This window comes from Cyanistes caeruleus, unplaced genomic scaffold (genome assembly GCF_971803275.1).
Source record: "Cyanistes caeruleus unplaced genomic scaffold, bCyaCae1.hap1.1 HAP1_SCAFFOLD_205, whole genome shotgun sequence".
NCBI lineage: Eukaryota > Metazoa > Chordata > Aves > Passeriformes > Paridae > Cyanistes > Cyanistes caeruleus.
In genome coordinates, this window is record NW_028255992.1 from 50,466 (window position 1) to 69,166 (window position 18,701).

At 56.9% G+C, this 18,701-nt stretch overlaps 1 pseudogene; it reads right to left on the reverse strand.

Annotated features, from left to right (window-relative positions):
• Positions 1–3,972: 3,972 nt before the first annotated feature.
• On the reverse strand, positions 3,973–16,923 carry LOC111946161 (extracellular matrix organizing protein FRAS1-like; annotated as a pseudogene).
• Between the last annotated feature and the right edge of the window lie 1,778 nt (positions 16,924–18,701).

Sequence of the window (18,701 nt, forward strand, 5' to 3'; positions counted from 1 at the left end):
GGGACCCCCTCCTAACGAGGGGGCCCTTCCCAAACCCCCCCATCCCAATCCCCCCCGCAGCCCCCCAACCCTCGCTACCCCACCCCAGACCCCTCCGGAGGAGGGGGCCCACCCTAAGCCCCCCGGGAGCCCCCAGTGTGATGTGGGGACACCCGGCAGTGTGGGGCCGTGTTGTGCGTGGGGGGACCCGCACCGCGGGCTCCGGCCCCGTGAGGGGATTCCCGCCGGGGGCGCCGGCTCCGGCCCTCGGGGCTTTATTATCCGGCGCCCCGAGCCCCGCGGCTGCGGGGGAAGACAGAAAGGGACAGAGAGAAGGAGGATAAGGACGAGAGAGGGAAAGGATGAGGAAGAGAGGGAAAGGATAAGGAAGAGAGGGAAAGGATAAAGACGAGAGAAGGAGGATGAGGAAGAGAGGGAAAGGATAAGGAAGAGAGGGAAAGGATAAGGAAGAGAGGGAAAGGATAAGGACGAGAGAAGGAGGATGAGGAAGAGAGGGAAAGGATAAGGACGACAGAAGGATGATAAGGAAGAGAGAAGGAGGATGAGGAAGAGAGTGAAAGGATAAGGACGAGAGAAGGAGGATGAGGAAGAGAGGGAAAGGATAAGGACGAGAGAAGGAGGATGAGGAAGAGAGGGAAAGGATAAGGAAGAGAGGGAAAGGATAAGGACGAGAGAAGGAGGATGAGGAAGAGAGGGAAAGGATAAGGACGACAGAAGGATGATAAGGAAGAGAGAAGGAGGATGAGGAAGAGAGTGAAAGGATAAGGACGAGAGAAGGAGGATGAGGAAGAGAGGGAAAGGATAAGGACGAGAGAAAGAGGATAAGGACGAGAGAAGGAGGGTGAGGAAGAGAGAAGGAGGATGAGGAAGAGAGGGAAAGGATAAGGAAGAGAGGGAAAGGATAAAGACGAGAGAAGGAGGATGAGGAAGAGAGGGAAAGGATAAGGAAGAGAGGGAAAGGATAAAGACGAGAGAAGGAGGATGAGGAAGAGAGGGAAAGGATGAGGAAGAGAGGAAAAGGATAAGGAAGAGAGGGAAAGGATAAGGACGAGAGAAGGATGATAAGGAAGAGAGAAGGAGGATGAGGAAGAGAGGGAAAGGATAAGGACGAGAGAAGGAGGATGAGGAAGAGAGGGAAAGGATAAGGACGAGAGAAGGAGGATGAGGAAGAGAGGGAAAGGATAAGGAAGAGAGGGAAAGGATAAGGACGAGAGAAGGAGGATGAGGAAGAGAGAAGGAGGATGAGGAAGAGAGGGAAAGGATAAGGACGAGAGAAGGAGGATGAGGAAGAGAGGGAAAGGATAAGGACGAGAGAAGGAGGATGAGGAAGAGAGGGAAAGGATAAGGACGAGAGAAGGAGGATGAGGAAGAGAGGGAAAGGATAAGGAAGAGAGGGAAAGGATAAGGACGAGAGAAGGAGGATGAGGAAGAGAGGGAAAGGATAAGGACGACAGAAGGATGATAAGGAAGAGAGAAGGAGGATGAGGAAGAGAGTGAAAGGATAAGGACGAGAGAAGGAGGATGAGGAAGAGAGGGAAAGGATAAGGACGAGAGAGGAAGGAGAAGGGGGACAGGGAGGGTAAGAGCGGGCACAGGCGAGGATAACGGGAGGCTGCAGGGTCGGGACGGGCGGGAGGATGGAGGGAGAAGGAGAAGGAAGAACAGAGACAGGAGTCAGGGTTTGTAAGGGAACAGAGCAGGAACAGAGGCGGGGGCAGGGGGGGGCGGGCGGTGCGAGGGGAGACGGGGAAGAACAGCAGAGAGGGGAGAGAAGGAGACGGGAGAGAGAAGGAGAGGAGAGAAAAACAGAGAGGAGAGATAAAAGCAGAGAGGAGAGACAAATGCAGAGAGGAGAGAGAAAAACAGAGAAGGAGAGAGGGGAGAGAAGCTGAGAAAGGAGAGATAAAAGCAGAAAGGAGAGAGAAAAACAGAGAAAGGAAAGATAAAAGCAGAGAAAGGAGAGAAACGGAGAGGAGAGAAAAGCAGAAAGAAGAGAAAAGCAGAGAGGAGATAAAAGCAGAGAGGAGAAAGAAGCAGAGAGGAGAAAGAAGCAGAGAAAGGAGAGATAAAAGCGGAGAGGTAAAAGCAGAGAGGAAAGATAAAAGCGGAGAGGAAAGATAAAAGCGGAGAGGAGAAAGAAGCAGAGAGGAGAGATAAAAGCAGAGGAGAGAGAAGAGACAGAGAGAAGAGATAAAAGCAGGAAGGAGAGATAAAAGCAGAATGGAGAGATAAAAGCAGAAAAGAGAGAAGCGCCTCACCGGAGCGGCCGCAGCCGGCTCCTCCCGGAGAAAATGGCGGCCGCCGCCCTTCCGGTGTTTAAGTGGCCTCGGTCCCCCCCCTCGCACCTGTGCCGGCCCCGCCCCGCACACCTGAGGCGGCCCCGCGCCGCGCACGCGCTCTGCTGTCCCGAGCTGCGCACGCGCTCCGTGCCCCCGCCCCTGAGCCGGCCCCGCCCCTCCTTGGCCTCGCCCCCCTCGTGCCGCTGTCCCGGGGCCGCCGGGGGCGGCGCGCTCGCACCGGGCGCTCCGCGTCCGCCAGAGGGCGCCCTGCGGGGTCCCGGGCCCACACGGGGGCTCCGCGGCGGGAATCGCCGCCGCCATCCCGGACCCGGAACCGATCCCGGACCCGAGGCCGATGCCGCCTCGATGACGGAGAGGCGGCGCCGCCCGGGACCCCTCGGCAGTTCCCAGGCGCGCTCGGGCTGTGCCCCGTGGCCCCGCTCCTCATGCGGCCCCGCCCCCCGTGCCGCCGGCCCGGGACTCTCGCTCGGCGCCGGGCGAGCCCCGGCCCGGGGGCTGCTCCCGGCGGGCTCCGCTCCGAGCCCTGCGCGCTGCGGCGGGGCCGCGGCTCGGGACGGGGTCTGCCGCGGGGCAGAGTCCTGCCGGTGTCCGCCGGCGGAGCGGTGCCGCCTCTCCCCCGGCCGGCCCCGGGTGGCGGGTCTCGGGGGCGGCGGAGCACGGCCGGATTGGGGTTGAGACAAGGCCGGGGGGACTGGGCACTCCCTCGCCGGGACTCGACTCCCCCCTCCTGCCGCGATGCCGGGACGGGGCTGACCGAAAGCGGGTGACGGAGCCCACAGCCGGAGCCGGGATGCGGGGGTTCGGGTCCTGCGGGTGTCCGCCCTGCGGTCCCGGGCGGTGCCGCCTCTCCCCCGTGGGGCGGATCGGGCTCGGTCCCGGGCTCGGCATCGCGGCGGGAGGGCGGCGCCGGCTGCGGGAGCGCTGCGGGTCCCGGTTCGGACGCGGCGCCCCCGCCTGGGCCCGGCCGGTCCCGCAGCCCCGGAGCGCTCCCGGCCCGGGCCCCCCGCTCCGCCGGCCCCGAGGCCGCGGCGGGGCCCGAGCCGAGCTGGGCGCCCGCGTCTCCCTCCTTCCCTTCCCCGGCGCAGCAGCTCCGTGGGGCTCCGGCCCGCCGCGCCCCAGGGGAATGAGGGAGACCGGCGGGGCGGCGCAAGAAGGGACACCCCGATCACAGCGGGTTTTGTATTTTAGCTTTACTCTCTTCCGGAGGCCAACGAGGAACCCGGCTGCTCCTCGGCTGGCTCACGGGGGTGGCAGATGCCTTCGCCACCCTGCCCAGTTAAGCCCGGGAGAGCTGGAGCAGCACGGAGGAAGGGCGGCGGTGCAGTCGCTAAGACGGGAGCAGGGGGAATTGACAGCTGCCCCTCCTCACCAGACTAAAAAAATACCCGTATGACTTGCAAGTGCACCTGCTTCACTTCCCTGCCCTGGCCCTGGCAGAGGCCGCCGCTGTCCCTCGGTGGATGAAGGTTCCTGACGGTGCAGCAGCGGCCGCCCGCCGCCTTCGGGGCGCCCCGGGGCAGCTCCACCTCGCTGTTCAAGGGGAGCTCCTCGGGAGCACGCACCACCCAGCGAGGTGTCCTGCCTTTGCAATGGCATTAATTCCTTCAGGAACACGAATAAAGTGTTTTTAAAGAGCTTTCTCATGAGTGCCTCAGGGGAAAAAAAAATGAAATTACGGGACTAACATCCTCATCTTCATTTCTTGTATCAGAGGTGAAGTGTGAAGGCCCAGAGTCTACAATTCACCAAGTGTTCGGGAGGTCCTGGACAGAGGAGTCCATTTTGGGCTACCAAAAGCACTGGGTACTCCATACCTGGTAGAGAGCATCCACCTTGAGAGTAAATCCATCAACTCCGGGCATGCTGCTCACCGAGTGGAACTCGGACAGCTGGGAAGCAAAGTGGGCAGAGTCAAAAGGCACAGCGTGGAAATACTTACCCGTCACTTCTGTCTGGTTTCGGTGCTGGAAAGTCAGAGAAGTGTGGTGAGGGATGCTGTCTGCTTTCCCAAGGGAGGCTGGAAGCCAGAGCCCCACCAAACACCTGTGTCAGGGATCTAGTCCGAATGCCCCATCTCCACACGTACACGTGGGCACCGATTGAGGAACACACTCAAAGGGTGGGGGAAAACTGATCTGGTGTTCACAGCTGGCAGCAGCAGCAGCAGCAGCACAAAACATCCCCCACGGGCTCCCTTCCTCATCCCTTTGCAGCCACCGCCTGCCGGTTGCCAGAGCAAATCCCAAACGGGAAGAAGCAGGAGCAGAGCACTCACCAGGAGGAGGAATCGGTGCTTCAGGTACTTGTGGGGCTGGATGCAGCCGTACTGGGGCCCCTGGTTGTAGACGGTGCCCGTGGGGTCGAAGAGGGGCACGTGGCCAGCCCTGCCTGTGCACAGGTAGACCTTCTCCAGCTGCAGCTTGTAAGCGGCGTTGAGGTTTTGTTCGGGGGGCCAGAGCACGCGCCGGTACAGGATCTGCCCGGGGGGAGGTCGGGACAAAGAGGGGCAGGTGAAATTTCCCAAGCAGGAAAACGCTGCCAGAGCCAAGTGTCCGTGTTCAGAAGGGTTGGGGTTGTTTGGGAAGGGCTCGGTGTGTGGGAGTGACAAAACGCGGTGCCAGAGCACGCTGTTCTTTCACAGGGCTGTAAGATGTCAATTACTGCTGTAGAAGAGGCAAAGCTACACGTGGGTTCTGCCCTTTCCTCTCCAGGGAATGGAAGCTGTGAAAGCAGAAATGCTGGGCACAGGCAGAAGAGGAGAGGTAAATCCTACCCTTGGATAAAGCCCCCTTGTAATCCATTTCTGCCAGAGACCTTTCCGATTTGGTGGGGTCCATTAGAAAAACCTTCTCGTTGTTACAGAGCTGAAACTCCGTGTTCAGGGAGTAAACAACTGGAAGTGGGCGGTTTGTCTGCCGGAAGGCGATCGGGATCAAAAACCTGCAACTGGGACAAGGAAGGAAACAAAGGGGAGATGAGGTTTGGACGGGTGTGCACCCCAAAGGGGCCGAGCCTGCCCTCCTGCCCTCTTACCGCTCGGGAGCGTGAGCCGGGCAGGGCAGGGCAGGGGCTTGGCTCCAGGCTCTGCCCACGGCGGCGTGAGCTGCACCGTGCAGGGCATCAGGAAGATGGTGTATCCTCCAGAGTAATCCTTCCTGGGAACAGACAGAAGACCCTGCAGCCACCAAGCACAGCTCAAAGCCCTTCACCCAGGGCAGCACCTCTCCCTTGCCCCAGCAATGTCATCCAGCAGTCCCCGAGGGACAAGTGTGACTCTGGGATCAGTCTATCCACAGGCCGCACTGCTGGAAACATTCCTTTCCAAGAGGCTGAGCTGATTTTTCTCGCAGTACAACGGTGCTCCAGCTCTGACCAAGCTCCTGAGCATTCCGTGCTATTGCTGGCGTGGCTGCTGGAGGGGTGCCAGGGAGAACGTGCTGCTGTGGGGGAAGCTGCTGGAGGGGACTGCACCCCCAGCCCTCACCTGTTGTAGGAGCTGGTTGCTCTCCAGAGCTGGTAGGGAGAATCAAAAGTCTGAGCGCTCCACAGCAGCTGCAGGGCAAATTCGATGCCTCCCAGGTGCTCTGGAGTTACCAAAGAGGACCTGACACCTGGCAGGCTGTGGTGCTCCATGACAAACAGCCCTGGGGGAGGACAAGGAGGTGACGGGAGGCAGAGCGCGGAGAGGCCCCACCTCGCAGGGGCAGAGGGGCTCCCGGCGGGGACGGGGACTCGTTCCGCTGCCTGTGCCGTCAGAGCAGAGCTCTGTGTGACCCTGCTCTGTGTCCCTGCCAGGATCGCTGCCCTCACCTCTGAACTTGGCCTGCGTCTTGAACTCGATGACCGGCCGGCCGTCCTCGCGGATGTAGATGGGGATTATCTGCAGGCAGGCCGAGAGCGCGCTGTCCGTCTGGATCCCTGCAAGGACAGCAAGCGCCACTGGGAGCCCACACAGCACCCTCGCTCTCCTCTGCTGGGCTCTGCCAGCCCCAGAAGCGCTTGGGACACCTCCACAAGGCAGGGTTCAGCTGGGATCAGCCTCCAGTGAGCCAGCTGCACGCTCCCTCCGTCAGCCACCGGCTGCCTAAGCCCCCCGCAAGCACAGAGGAAGGCAATATTCCGAGTTCCCCGCTCCCTCAGGACTCTGGGGGCAGTGCAGGAGCTAAGGGGAAAACATGAAGGAACCACTTCTTCCATAGCCCTTGGAGCGCCTCAGGCTCACCTGTCCTCCAGAGAACGGTGTCGTAGAAGAAGGAGAACTCCATCTCGCTGCGGTGCTCCGGGGAAGCCCAGCCCCTCGGTGCCGTCACACAGATGTAGGACACGTAGAGAGGGACGTGGACTGTCAGGAAGGACTGAGCAGAGTCCCTTGCCTGGCAATAAAACCCCAGAAAGGGGGTTATGCGCCTTGCAGTGAAGTCAGAGGTGACTCTGGACGTTCTTTACGTGCAGGTACCTCAGACAAACCGGCGTTGTAATGCGGGGGCAGTGCTAAGGCTCCCTGGGACCATGGGACAAAGGAACTCTGGGCACAATTTCACCTCAAAACCCCCCTGATTTCCAAGGCTGTGAATTAAAAATGAGCAATTCTGCTTGCTCAGGCCTCCCAGAGCTCTCCATTTATTATCTGCAGAGTGCAGCTGTACTTTGCAGGCCCTGGAGAATTCGGGGAGATGTTCCAGCCTGGCTGGGGCCAGGCTCCACATGCTCCACTGGGCAGTTTCTCCGGCCAGGCGGCTCCTCTGGGTTTGTGCAAACAATTGGAGCTATAAAAGGAAACTTCATGAACTAGTTCCAGGCTGGCAGGAATTAAGAGAGATGATGCTGGTCCAAGCAATTTAATGGGAGAGCCTGGGGGAGATGGAGTGGGCTGCACGTGGATAACGCAGCCAGGAGAGGACAGTGAGACACCCCAAACAGGGAAAGCCACTCGTTTCTAGAGGAACATTTTTGGCTTCTGGTCTCTTAATTAGGGAATGAGCCAAAATATCCCATGTTGTGGAGCATGGCCTGAGCCGCCTCTGCTCATTTCTATTGGCCGAGAACACAGTCAAACTTATAAAAGGGAGCCCAGCTGAGAACGTTTTGTATTTCCAGTACGGCCCTACATTAAAAGAAACCAGTATTTTCCTGGCACTCTGAAGATTTAGAGAATAAAATAAATGGAAAATGAATGAAATGGAAAATAAATGAAATAAATGAAAAGCACCCAGGCCTCCCAGCTAGTCCCAAATCCAATGAGATTTTTAGGCCAGAATCTCCGCAGCCCCACCGGTGCCTCCCCGCCCGCGTACCCTGTGGTTGACGCTGGTGAAGGGCGTGTTGTCCGTGATGGTCTCGAAAGGCCAGCGGGCTTCCGTTCCCGTCCGTGGGGGCGGCCACTTCCCAGCTGAACTGTATGGAAGACTGGTTGATCCCGGCCTCGCCGCAGCGCTCCTTCATCAGGGCGTACTTGGGGACGTGAAGGTCACAGGGAGTGACACAGACGAGGGGGTAGCCTGGGGAGGGGGATTTCTTCGCACCCTCCTTGGTCACTTCTTCCACGCGGTCGTAGTGACCAGCCACGGTGACCACCTGTGGGAAACCAGAGGGCAGCACTCAGCTGGAGCCGAGGGAAAGGGTGGAAAAAGCCATCCACGCCTCCCACGTTGCCACGGCAGCCCCACTTTCTATTTCCCAAATCCCACTGCGGTTTCCACTCTGTGCTTGAAGGGCACCAACTCACATCCACTCACCACGGGAGGTGCTGGGAGAATCGGGCTCCCCGCTGCCTCCTGATCCAAAATAGTCACTGTGGCAGTGCTGCTGTCTCCTAGAACTGCTTCCACAGGATCATCTGGGCCCAGCACCAGAGAAAAGGACTCGTGCCACTCCCGGTCTTCGTTGGACATGATCTCCACCTTAAACATGATGTGGGCCACGCCTGAGGGAGCGAGTACAAGAAAAACAGAGAGAAGTGGATTCATCACCAGAGACTGCTCTGAAGTTCTCATCCGGACCCTGCTCCCAGCTGTGACCACGGAGACATTAGGATAAAATACGCATTATAAATTTTATTTCCACTCATTGCTGCTAATAATTTACCCAGAGGAGCCCACTATAAACATAAAACTCCAGCTATGACAACTGATCCAATCGATCCGGTGATAGATTTACTAGCAGATGCCATCTGAGGATTAATAGCGACTGTCTTGTAGTAGCTGCCTGAAGGAAAAATCTGGGATGCAAAGCACATTCCCATCCCTCGTCTTCCTCACACCAGTGTGCAGAGCCATTTGGTGAGGGCTTCTTGGTCCAGCAACGTGGTCTGAGGTGTTCACAGGCCTATGTTCCTTCAGGAGGACTTGACTCTGCCAAGTGCCAGCGCTTCCTCCTCTGCTCTGATCAGCCTTCCTTTAAACACATCAGCTAATTTTGAGTAACAACATTACAGCAAACTTCATGCTTTTCCAGTGGCTTTTCCCAAACCTCCTGGAAGTCCCTGGCGCGCACAAAACGTCCCTGGTCGCATCCCCACCTCAGACCCTCCCCGCCAGGCCCCTTCACCTGGGCTGAACTTGAGCATCCAACTCTTGGGGTAGTAATCCACGCCGGCCTGTGCCGAGCCGTCGCGGGCGCTGCAGCGCACCTTGGACGTTCTGTTCTGGTCACCTCTGCGGATCACCGGGATGTTCAGCACAGCCACTCCCTCCGGGCCCGGCGGCTCCCGGCACCTGGTACGCGGCCTCTTCGAACTCGATGCTGGGGGCTGCAGGCACAGCAGGGAGGGGAAAAGCTCCGGGTTTGCACCCCTGACTGGCTCAGCTCAGCTCCTTTCAGACTCGTCTACACGCCTTCGGAGCGAGGGGCTCCTCAAAGCAGGGGCCAAAAAGGCTTGGGTGTGACTTAGGGCAGAACTTAACGAGGGCATTGGGTTACAGAGGATGGCAAATGATTCTCCCATCCCTGGCATCCCTCTTCTCCCCCCACAGATCTCTCCAGGCTGTGATGCTGTGGAGGGAGAGGAACATCTCCCAGGGGAAGCACAGCAACTTCCAGCAATGGAAACAGGAGAGGTGGTGCGTCTGAGCTCTCTTAGCCAAGCCCTCCCTTCAGCCCAGCACAGGGCTGTGACCACGGCACCGAAGGCATTCACTGCAGCCCTGGGACTGTGCCGACTCCCTGGGAAGCAGCAGGACATCCTTGCAGAGCAGCCTCACTCACCATCTTCCTCATTGGTGACAGTTACGGTTGCCACGTCCATCTTCCCAACCCGAGCTCCGCTCCAATGGTTTCCAAGGGGGCTACTCAGATAGACCTGGAACTGCTCTTCTGGTTCGAAGGCAGAGTCATCACTGATGTGGACGCTGCAGTTCTTCACCTACAGCCAAGTGAAGAGGAGAAAGCAGCGCACACTGATACATCTGATAAAGCCCCGTAAAGGCCAGGCTGTGCCTCACTATCCAGGGTTGCTGTCCATCCTGGAAGAAACCCTTCTATTTTTAGGGCTGCTACTTCAGTGTGGACAAAGCACAGCCTGTTACAGGAGGAGACACATCAGCAAAGACATCTCTTTCCACAATCCCACAGCTCTCTGTAGAACAACCCTGAGTCCTCCTGATGCATCACATTTACATTTCATAACGTAACCAGTTTCAGCATGAAACGCACAGCCCCTTCAGAGTGGCTCACGCTGCTAGGACAAGAATCTGTGCCACCTGAAACCAGCCTGGACAACTCTGCCAGCTCCCTCTGACGACAGAGAGCCGAGGAGGAGACGTGAACCTCTCTCCCAGCACCGGTTCTTCGCTCCCCCACGAGGCAGGTCCAGCTCACCTTCTCCCCTTTGAAGAAGGTGACGCGAGACTCCTCTGCATCCCTCCTCTCCGCGAAGTCCTCCGTGACCTGCGCCGTCTGGCTCCGCGTGTAGCACCTGACGGAGGACTCGTAGCTCAGGTCCCCCGTGCGGAAGATGGGGATGTGCAGGGTCCCTTCCTTCTCCTTGGCCGTGTAGGTGTCCTTGGTGAACTGCATGCTGGGCACTGCAGAGGGGCAGAAACAGAGCCCAGCAGAGCTGAGGATCCTCAGGGAGCCAAGGGGCCAGAACAGAGCAGATAGAGCTGCCAGGGGTAACTTACCGTCTTGGAAAATGTCGTTAATGGCCACGACAGCCTGGAACGGCTTTGCCAGCTCGGCTCCGTAGGGGGAGCTGAGGTAAACAACAAATGTCTCCAGCCCTTCTATCACTGGGTACTGAGCATCGTCCAGGATTGTCAGGGGGCAGAACTGGGAGGAAAGTGGAATTCCTGCTGTTAGACGTATAAAGCTTTCATCCCTCTCAGCACTCACATCTGGCAGTCTAGTGTAAAGCCATTATGTCACTGGGTTTTCTGAATCCATTAATCAATGCAAAGAACGTTCTACGTGAATCCAGCTTATCATTTCAGAGAACAGGGCAGCCATCCTTATCATGGAAGAGGTGGCACGGCCAAATCTCTCCTGGCTGGAGTGCTGATGGGATGGGAGTCTGTGCTTAGCAGACTCATTAACAGTTCTCAAGTGGCCCAGCGAGGATATTCAAAACAAATGCTAGATATGCACAGAAACACAAGACAAGTGTCACCAGGCAAAGCAGACCCAGCAGGAATCCAAGTGGCTCCTCACCTCTTCTGTCTTGCCTGGCCTGAACTCTATTTTTCTGGAGCTGGGGACATAATCAACTCCCGGGCTGGCCGAGGGCGGGTCTGACGTCCGAGTGGCACACCACACCGACGTGGGCGTGGAGAGGTCGGGTCCCTGCCGGAGCACTGGGATCTCAATGTGTCCTGCAGCAGCACGTGCACATGAGAGAGAACAAACTGAGAGAGCACAAACTGAGAGAGCAGCCACGTTCCACAAACCCCTGCCTTGCCCTGCAGCACTGCTCCTGCCCCCAGGCTCCCCCTGGGCACACAGGGAACCAGAGCCCATCCGCACATCTCTGAAGTTCTGCTGTGCCCCGAATCGCTCCTTCTGGCACCTCCTGGTGGTGAAAGCTTCTACAGTGAGCATCCCAACACGACCACCTGCTCCTCACCTGCAGCCTCGCTGACAGTAAAGGTGGCATTCCCCAGGAACAGCGTGGAGGTGTCGTTGGGACCGGCGATGACCGCGTTGGCTGAAGCCCGGCTGCCGATGCGGGCGCTGTTCGAGGTGTCGGCCAGCACCACCTCAAACTCCTCTTCCTCTTCATATTCGCTGTCGTCGATCAGAGTGACATCACAGGTCACCAGGGTGACACCTGGCCCCAAAATGAGGCGGCTCTCATCCGACAGCCCCCGGGACTTGAAGTCGGAGCCGGATTCCAGCACGTGAAGGCTGCTGCCCTTGGCCGATTGGGGGACGGTGTAGCAGATGCAGACACGGTGCTGCTGGCATCCCCTAGGAAGCAACAGGGAAACTCCATAGATCTGTGGAAATACTTTTAATCTGTTTGCTGGAGATACTGGTCACTTAAAAAATAAAGCAGCATTCGGAAAAGAGGGCGAGGAATGAAAAAGAACACCGTCCCTGCTCCTGAACTTGCATGGCAGCTGGCTTAGACATGACTTCCAGGCATGCTCCTAAATCCACACTCAGAAAACCGGTGGCACTTGCCTATTAACATGCAGCCCAGTGACAGGGTCCACATAAAACACTGTCTAGGTCACAGAGAAGCAGCAAACAAATACAAGGGTTTGCTCCTGCTGGGAGCTGAAACAAATCCAAACCCAAGAAGCTTTAACAGCAGAGACAGGAACAAACACACTGCGTGTAGCTTGACGTTTCACAGTCGTGCCACATAACATCGGAGAAGACCCCAAAACCACAAGCAGGCACAGCCCAAGGGCTCGCTCTCTGTCACGAGGGTTCCCCCATGGCCCTCCCATGGGGCTCAGCATGTCCTGCCCAGCCCGACCCACCTTTCCTTTGCACGGGAGCCGAGAGCAAGCCGGCGCTCTCGCTGACGTGGAAGGCGTTCCCGTCAAACTGCAGCGTGGGCTCGTCCTCGGGGTCCGCGACGGTGACGGTGGCCCGGGTGACGTTCCCCAGCAGGGCGTAGGCCGGCATGCTGAGCTCTACGGAAAAGCTCTCCGTGCCCTCGAACACGTCGTCGTCGTTGATGGTGACGGTGGCAGGCCTTGGTGTCCTCCCGCTCCTCGAACTGCACCTGGAAGGCAGAAATCCGGCTGCTGTCCTTGGACCGGGCTCTGGAGCTTCCCGTCCTTCCCGTCTCACCCTGCTCTGAGGCGTTCCCTCTTCTGACAGCAAATAACTCGCGTGACTTTAGGAATAAAACACACCCTCCTCGGTGTTTTTAGCACTTTTTGTCTGTTCTTTCCTCCAGGCTCTGTGTGAGGCAGGTGTGGTCGGGCCCACCCACCTGCCCCGCATACTCCACGTAGTCCTGCTCCCCGGGCCGTGATGCGGCTCCAGCGGTGGCCGTTCCCTGCTCGGTGCGGCACAGGACAATGCTGTACCGGTTGAGGTTCCCCACCCGCCTCACGGCGACGCTGACGGAGCCGGCGCTCTCCCTGACCTCGTAGCTGGAAAAAGGGATCGAGCACACACAGGTAACGGGCTGGGGAGCAAACCCCGTGCGGGGCTGCGGGGGTGAGCGTGGCCTCCCTGGGAGATCCGAGGAACAATAACAACCGGGGACTTGGGCGCGGGGCAGCTGCTCCACGCTTTAGGCCCCTCTCCTCACTGACAGAATTGCCTTCCCATGCTGCAGGGAGCTCAGCTAAGAGCCCAGCCCCCAGCCAAGTGCCCCTCGTGCCACTTACCTGCCGTGAGTAAAGCTGAGAAGGGATCGCTGGACGTGGAAGACGTTGCCGCTGACCACGTTGAGTTTGCTGTCCTTCACTAGGAACTGAAAGCTGTCCGCGGTCTCCTGGACCATCTCCTCGTGCGCCACGTACCGAATGAGGCCCTGGTTCACATCCTCTGCCGGGAGGGAACGTCCAAGGAGTTGGGACAGAAATCCCAAGGCAGCTTTGGAGATGAGCAGTGTGGGTCTGCACGGCCACATGGAGCGAGGATCACAGGGAGCAGTTACCCCCTCACCTCCCCTTCCCTCAGCCCCGCAAGAGTGAACTCTCCCCACATTTTGCTGGCTCTGCACAGCTAGCCACACCACTGTGATGAACACCTCCTGCAAGATCTATAACCCCTCTTCACTGCCCCAAGTCACAGCTCCAGCTCTAACAAGCCTGGAGAACCTGGGACGAGCTGCAGGACACAGGTTGGTGTCTCCAAGAAATTACAGGATTTCTGCAACTGACAGCCAAGTTCAATGCTTACTGTCAACACACTTTGGAGATCTGCCCCTTGTCTTCTCCCCTCACACCTATTTTTCCCTTATTTTAACAAACTGAATCAAGTGATGGAAAAAAGCAGCAGGACACAGCCCAGCTCCATACCCTGTGTAAAGGTGGTCACAGCTGTGCCCGGCTTCAGCTTGTTCTCCACGTGGCCATTTCTGGGACCGGCTGTTATCTCATAGATCAGCTGTTCGTCATCTGTGTCAGGATCTGTCATCAGTAATTCCTTCTTAGTGATGAGATTGGTGGCCTGGATTAAAGCCAAAACCAAGGGAGTCAAACTGAAGCTCCAGCAGTGCAAGTCTGATTGACTGTTCACACAAAAAGCCCGACCATCCCTCTGTTAAAACAGACAAAGGGAAAATCTAGGGATGTGAAAGCACAGAGCGGCCTTGAACTGAGATATCCCACAACGTGTTTGACAACACAACAAAGATTCAAATTTTGCCTCGCATCTGGTTTAATTAAGCCAGGTTTAGTTTAATTAAGAAGACAGATGTGGCTCAAAGAAAAGCAAATTCCAAAGCAGCTGCCCAGCCTTATTTAGCTGGGGCTAAAAGCTAGGACAAATCTTTGGGTTTAACTTAGAAAGTTCTGTTCCACGAGCTGTGCTGACGCTCAGGTGAGGCCCTGCTTGGCAATAAAACATCTGCAAACAGCCTCAGATTGAAGGACTCACTCAAGACAGTTCGCACAGCCTTGGAGAGCCTCCAGGAGAGCACTTTTCAAATGCCCTCAGGTGGATCTGATTCAGTTCTACCACATTTTGCTTTCTCTTCAAAAGCAGAATGTTTTTGACAGCAGGAGAAAGAGAGAAAATTGAGCTGCTCGAGGAGCAGGAGTGCTTTTCCTGAAGTGAGGAGTTTGAGCTGAGATAGCCATTTCTTAATGCAATTTCTTACTACAGCGTTTTCCACTCATTTTTTTCTGGGAAGAACCAAAGTGTTGCTTTACAGTTAGTGCTGGCTCCTCAGAAACAAGCTGAGAGTTTTATGGGGTTTTGTTTGGATTTCAGCACAACAAAGGCATTTGTTTCACAGCAAGAAACTCCTGCACCGTATCCTTGGAAAGCCATCTATCTCTGCCGCACATCATCAAGACATCTCCACCGTCAGCAAAGCTAAAAATGTACCCTGGGGAGGGTATTCTCCATCCCAAAAATCAAAGTGCTGAAGGATGAGGATGCTCTCCTGCGAAGCCCCTTCTCCTGGAGCAGCCTGAGAAGCAGCCCAAGCTGAGGCCAGGCAGCTGTTACCTTGCCATCCGTGTACTCCAGTCACTGCAGGCCCAGGTTGGTGACCACCCTGGGTGTCCCGTCATCCACAGGGAGGATGTCCACCTGGAAGCGCTGCGGTGCTGCCGTCACCACCTGACACCAGTTCAGAGACACGGGGGTTACTGTGCGAGTCAGAGCCTCAGCCACCACGTCACCAGCTCGGCTCCCTTCGGCTCTGCTGGCACCAAGGGCAGAGTTTGCAGGGAGGGGAAGAAGCAAAGACGTGACCGAGAACATTCAGTCAGCATCTCAGTCCCCCCTGCCCCGAGAGGAGGCAGATCCCTGTGAGCTCCCAAGGCCCCCTCCCATCCCTTCTCCTCCCTGACCTTCTTCCCTCCCTCCTGCACCACGAAGAGGGGGCTGGTGCCGTCGGAGACGGTGAGGGTGAAGCGGTCCCTGAGCGCGCTGCCGCCGCCGTGCCTGCAGCTGCCGCGCTTCTGGTAGATGTGATGTCATCCCTGGTGAAGGTGGTGGCCTGCAGAGGACGCTGCCCGCGGCCGCTGCGCTCCATCAGCCCGTGCCGGGGCGGCTGCACCGCCCCGAACGTCAGGGACTCCACCTGTGCCCGGACATGGAGGGGCAAAGCTGGGGACACGACCTCAGGACACTGCCCTTCCAGCTCAGGAGGCCCGGACAGGGATTCTGGCCAGGCAGCTCCCCTGCGTTGGTGTTCCCAACACAAGGGTTAGCACAGAACATTCCTGGTTCCCCCTGAGCCCCGCCCTGTCCTTGTCCCTCTCCCAAGGGATTTTGTTTTGTAGGTGTCTCCCTATAAAACAAGGCACATCCCACCGAATTCCTGCTTCAGCTGGTCTGAGACAGCTCCCACCCACCCCTGTGCCTGCTCCACGAACACAAGAGCAGCCCCCAGTCCTGCAGCCATTCCGGGCAGTGTGTCCCTTGCCACTTCTGCCAGGGCAAAAACCTTGGGGGCAGGATTTTGGCTCAGGCAGCCAGATCTCTCGCTGCAGGGGAAACAGCAGTGAGATAGAGCCAGTGTTCGACAGCTCAGCCTCTGGCCAGACCCAGGAAGAAGAGGAAGTGCCATTTCCATCCATGCTGAGCATAAATTCAGCATTAAGTCTTTAAACACAAGCCCAGATGTGCAGCACAAGAGGGGAGCAAGGAGGCTGGGGGTGGTCCTGCCTTACCTCTGTGTCAGCATCTGTCGCTTTGAGCTCAAACTCCGTGATGGTTTTTTTCACCCCTTCCTGAACTGTCATCCCAAAGATTTGCACGATGGGCAAGGAGTCATCCACGGGGTTTATGGTGATGTCAAATGTCTGGCTCACCTGGGACAGGAAGAAAAGCTTCCCTTGCCAAATTCAGCCTTCCAAGAGTGTGACTTCACCGCAAGAGCACAGCGATCCCCAGTTTGGGTCTCTTCATTTCAGCCTTGTCTGAGCTGCTAAGCCCAGATCACTTCTTTATCCCTCCCCACTCATTAATTCTCCCTCTTTCTGTGATATTTACGGACATCCACTTTCCCTCCCTCTCTCACTCAGTTTTGCTCCTCTCCCTCTATGTGCAGCTAGACTTCTTCTCTTTCAGAAAGCAGGAAAAAGGCATTTCTCCAGGGGCTGGCTGTCGTCACTACGCTGTCAGTGCACTGGATCAAAGCTGAGCTCCAGCAACAGTTGGCAAGCAGCTGAAAACCAGGCACCCAGCTCTTGGTGAGCCCACAGGGCAGGTGGCTCCCTGTTCCCTGCACAGGCCTTCCTCCCTCCCTGACCTGAGCGATGTGGGAAATCCCACAGCAGGAGAAGGAGGAACAGCCACATCTGCCCACTCAGGCAAAAGTCAGGCTGGGACTGACCTCGTTTGTCCCGTCAGACACAGAAAAGGTGAAGGCATCCGTGTGCTTTTCCTCCTCACTGGTGTGGATGTACTGGATGCTGCCAGAGGCCAAGTCTGCCTGGCTGAAGGAACTAATTCTTGTCCCTGGAAAAAGAACAACAGGGAGGAAATGTGCAGCAGAAAGAGCAAGGCAGGGAAAAACTACGGGAAGCAGGACATATTTAGGCATGAGGACTCGGTTTTGGCTGGTTCTGATCCAAGGCAGGCTGCCCCGTGAACCCTCAGCTGAGCCAGGGATTTAGCTGGCACAGAGCCTCCTAAAATTTCCTTCTCAAAAAGAAGTCCAGGCTTCTTTTCATCTCCTCCTGTTGGGAGTGGGCCTCCTGGGGCAGAGAAGCTGGGAGAAAAACTGTCCATGTAACACTTGGATTGTCGCTGCTGGGCAGGACTAAGCCAACCGTGGCATCGCTGGGGATGAACCGAAGGCCTCCTGGCCTCACAGCAGTTTTCCAAAATGCCTTCCAAGGATCTCTTCTCTCTGCCCTTCCTTATACCCCTGCATTTAGTACCCAGTCCCATTTTCAGCACTGATTTATAGTGACATCTTTACAGCCCATTAGGTGTGACACAGCCACAGAAAGGTACCTGACAAGCATTTTAAAAAACACTTGAGCATTTTTAAATCTCTTTGCTACGTTCAACAGTTTTTACTGCTGCTGTCAACCAACATCCTGACAAGAAGTTTGCCACCAATATATCACACTAAATGGCTGCTGACAAGTGCTGGCCACACTACAGAAGACACCAGGATCTGATTTAAATAAATGAGCCACAATGGAATGATCAGCTAATATTTCCTCAGAGCTCATCAGCTGGAAAGGTTTGGGTTCTCTTTTGAACACTTCAGTATTCTCTCCTTAGGTTTAGGTCATTTGAATCATTACAGCTACTTCTCAGTCTGTGACTCGGTAGCCTTATTGGTCCCTCACAGACATGAAAAAGCAGAGAAATCAGAATCATCATCAGATTTTAAATAACAGGAGGAATAAAGCCCTTAATTCAAGTCTCCCAAGTACAAGATTCGCTGGTTAGTTTGCAATTTAGACAAAGATACTGCAAGTTTTTAATTTACTCTCACAGCAGAGAGTAGTTTGCTTATTATAACTCATTCACTATTCCTGCCCTTTCAACATGTTTTTGTGAGAAGATGAGGCAAACCACACACCCAAACTGAGCTGTACAGGGACCGTCTGCATCTTGAAAACACAGAGCAGATATTTCCGCTTTCATCTCACGTTAACGAGAAATCTAAAGTTAAGAAGAAATACAACCTTAGATGAATATAATAAAATCAGAAGAGCGTATTTTATGACACCACAGATCAAGATTAATTCATCAGGGAGAGGCAGCACACTCGCACAGTCAGCAGGCACGAAAGGCAGCTCTGAAATTCAGATCACATCTGCAGAACTGACCAACTCTGTTCCTTTGTCCCCAAACCCCACGGCGGATCCCGCGGCGCCCCCTCCCCTTCCCCATCCTCATCCCTCTCCCGTCTCCGACGTGGCAACCGGCGAGCTCCCCGCTCCGTGTTCCACACCCCCCCCAGCCTCGTCACCGGTGTCGCAATCCCCGCCCTGCCCGCCCCCGGCTCTGCCCTCACGGCCCCCGTTCCCTCTGTCCCCACAGGCGTCCGTCCCTTCCCGCCCGCTTAGAGCGGCGCGCCCCCGCCCCTCGACCGCGCGGCCCTCGTTACTCCTACCCTAGTTCCGGCACGCTCCGCTCCCCTACAGCCGCTCCGTGCCGCCCGCGCCGCCTATGGCGCCCCGCGGGCTCCGCTTTCCCGGCAGCCGTGCAGTCGCCGTTCCCGCCGCCGCCGCCGCCGTTCAGCGACGCCGCTCTCAGCGGTGCCGCCGGGGCCCATTCGGAAGTCGCGCCGTCCCACACCACTCCCCCATGCTGCCCTGCGGCGCTGACGTCATCCACGCATGCGCAGTCACAGGTTCT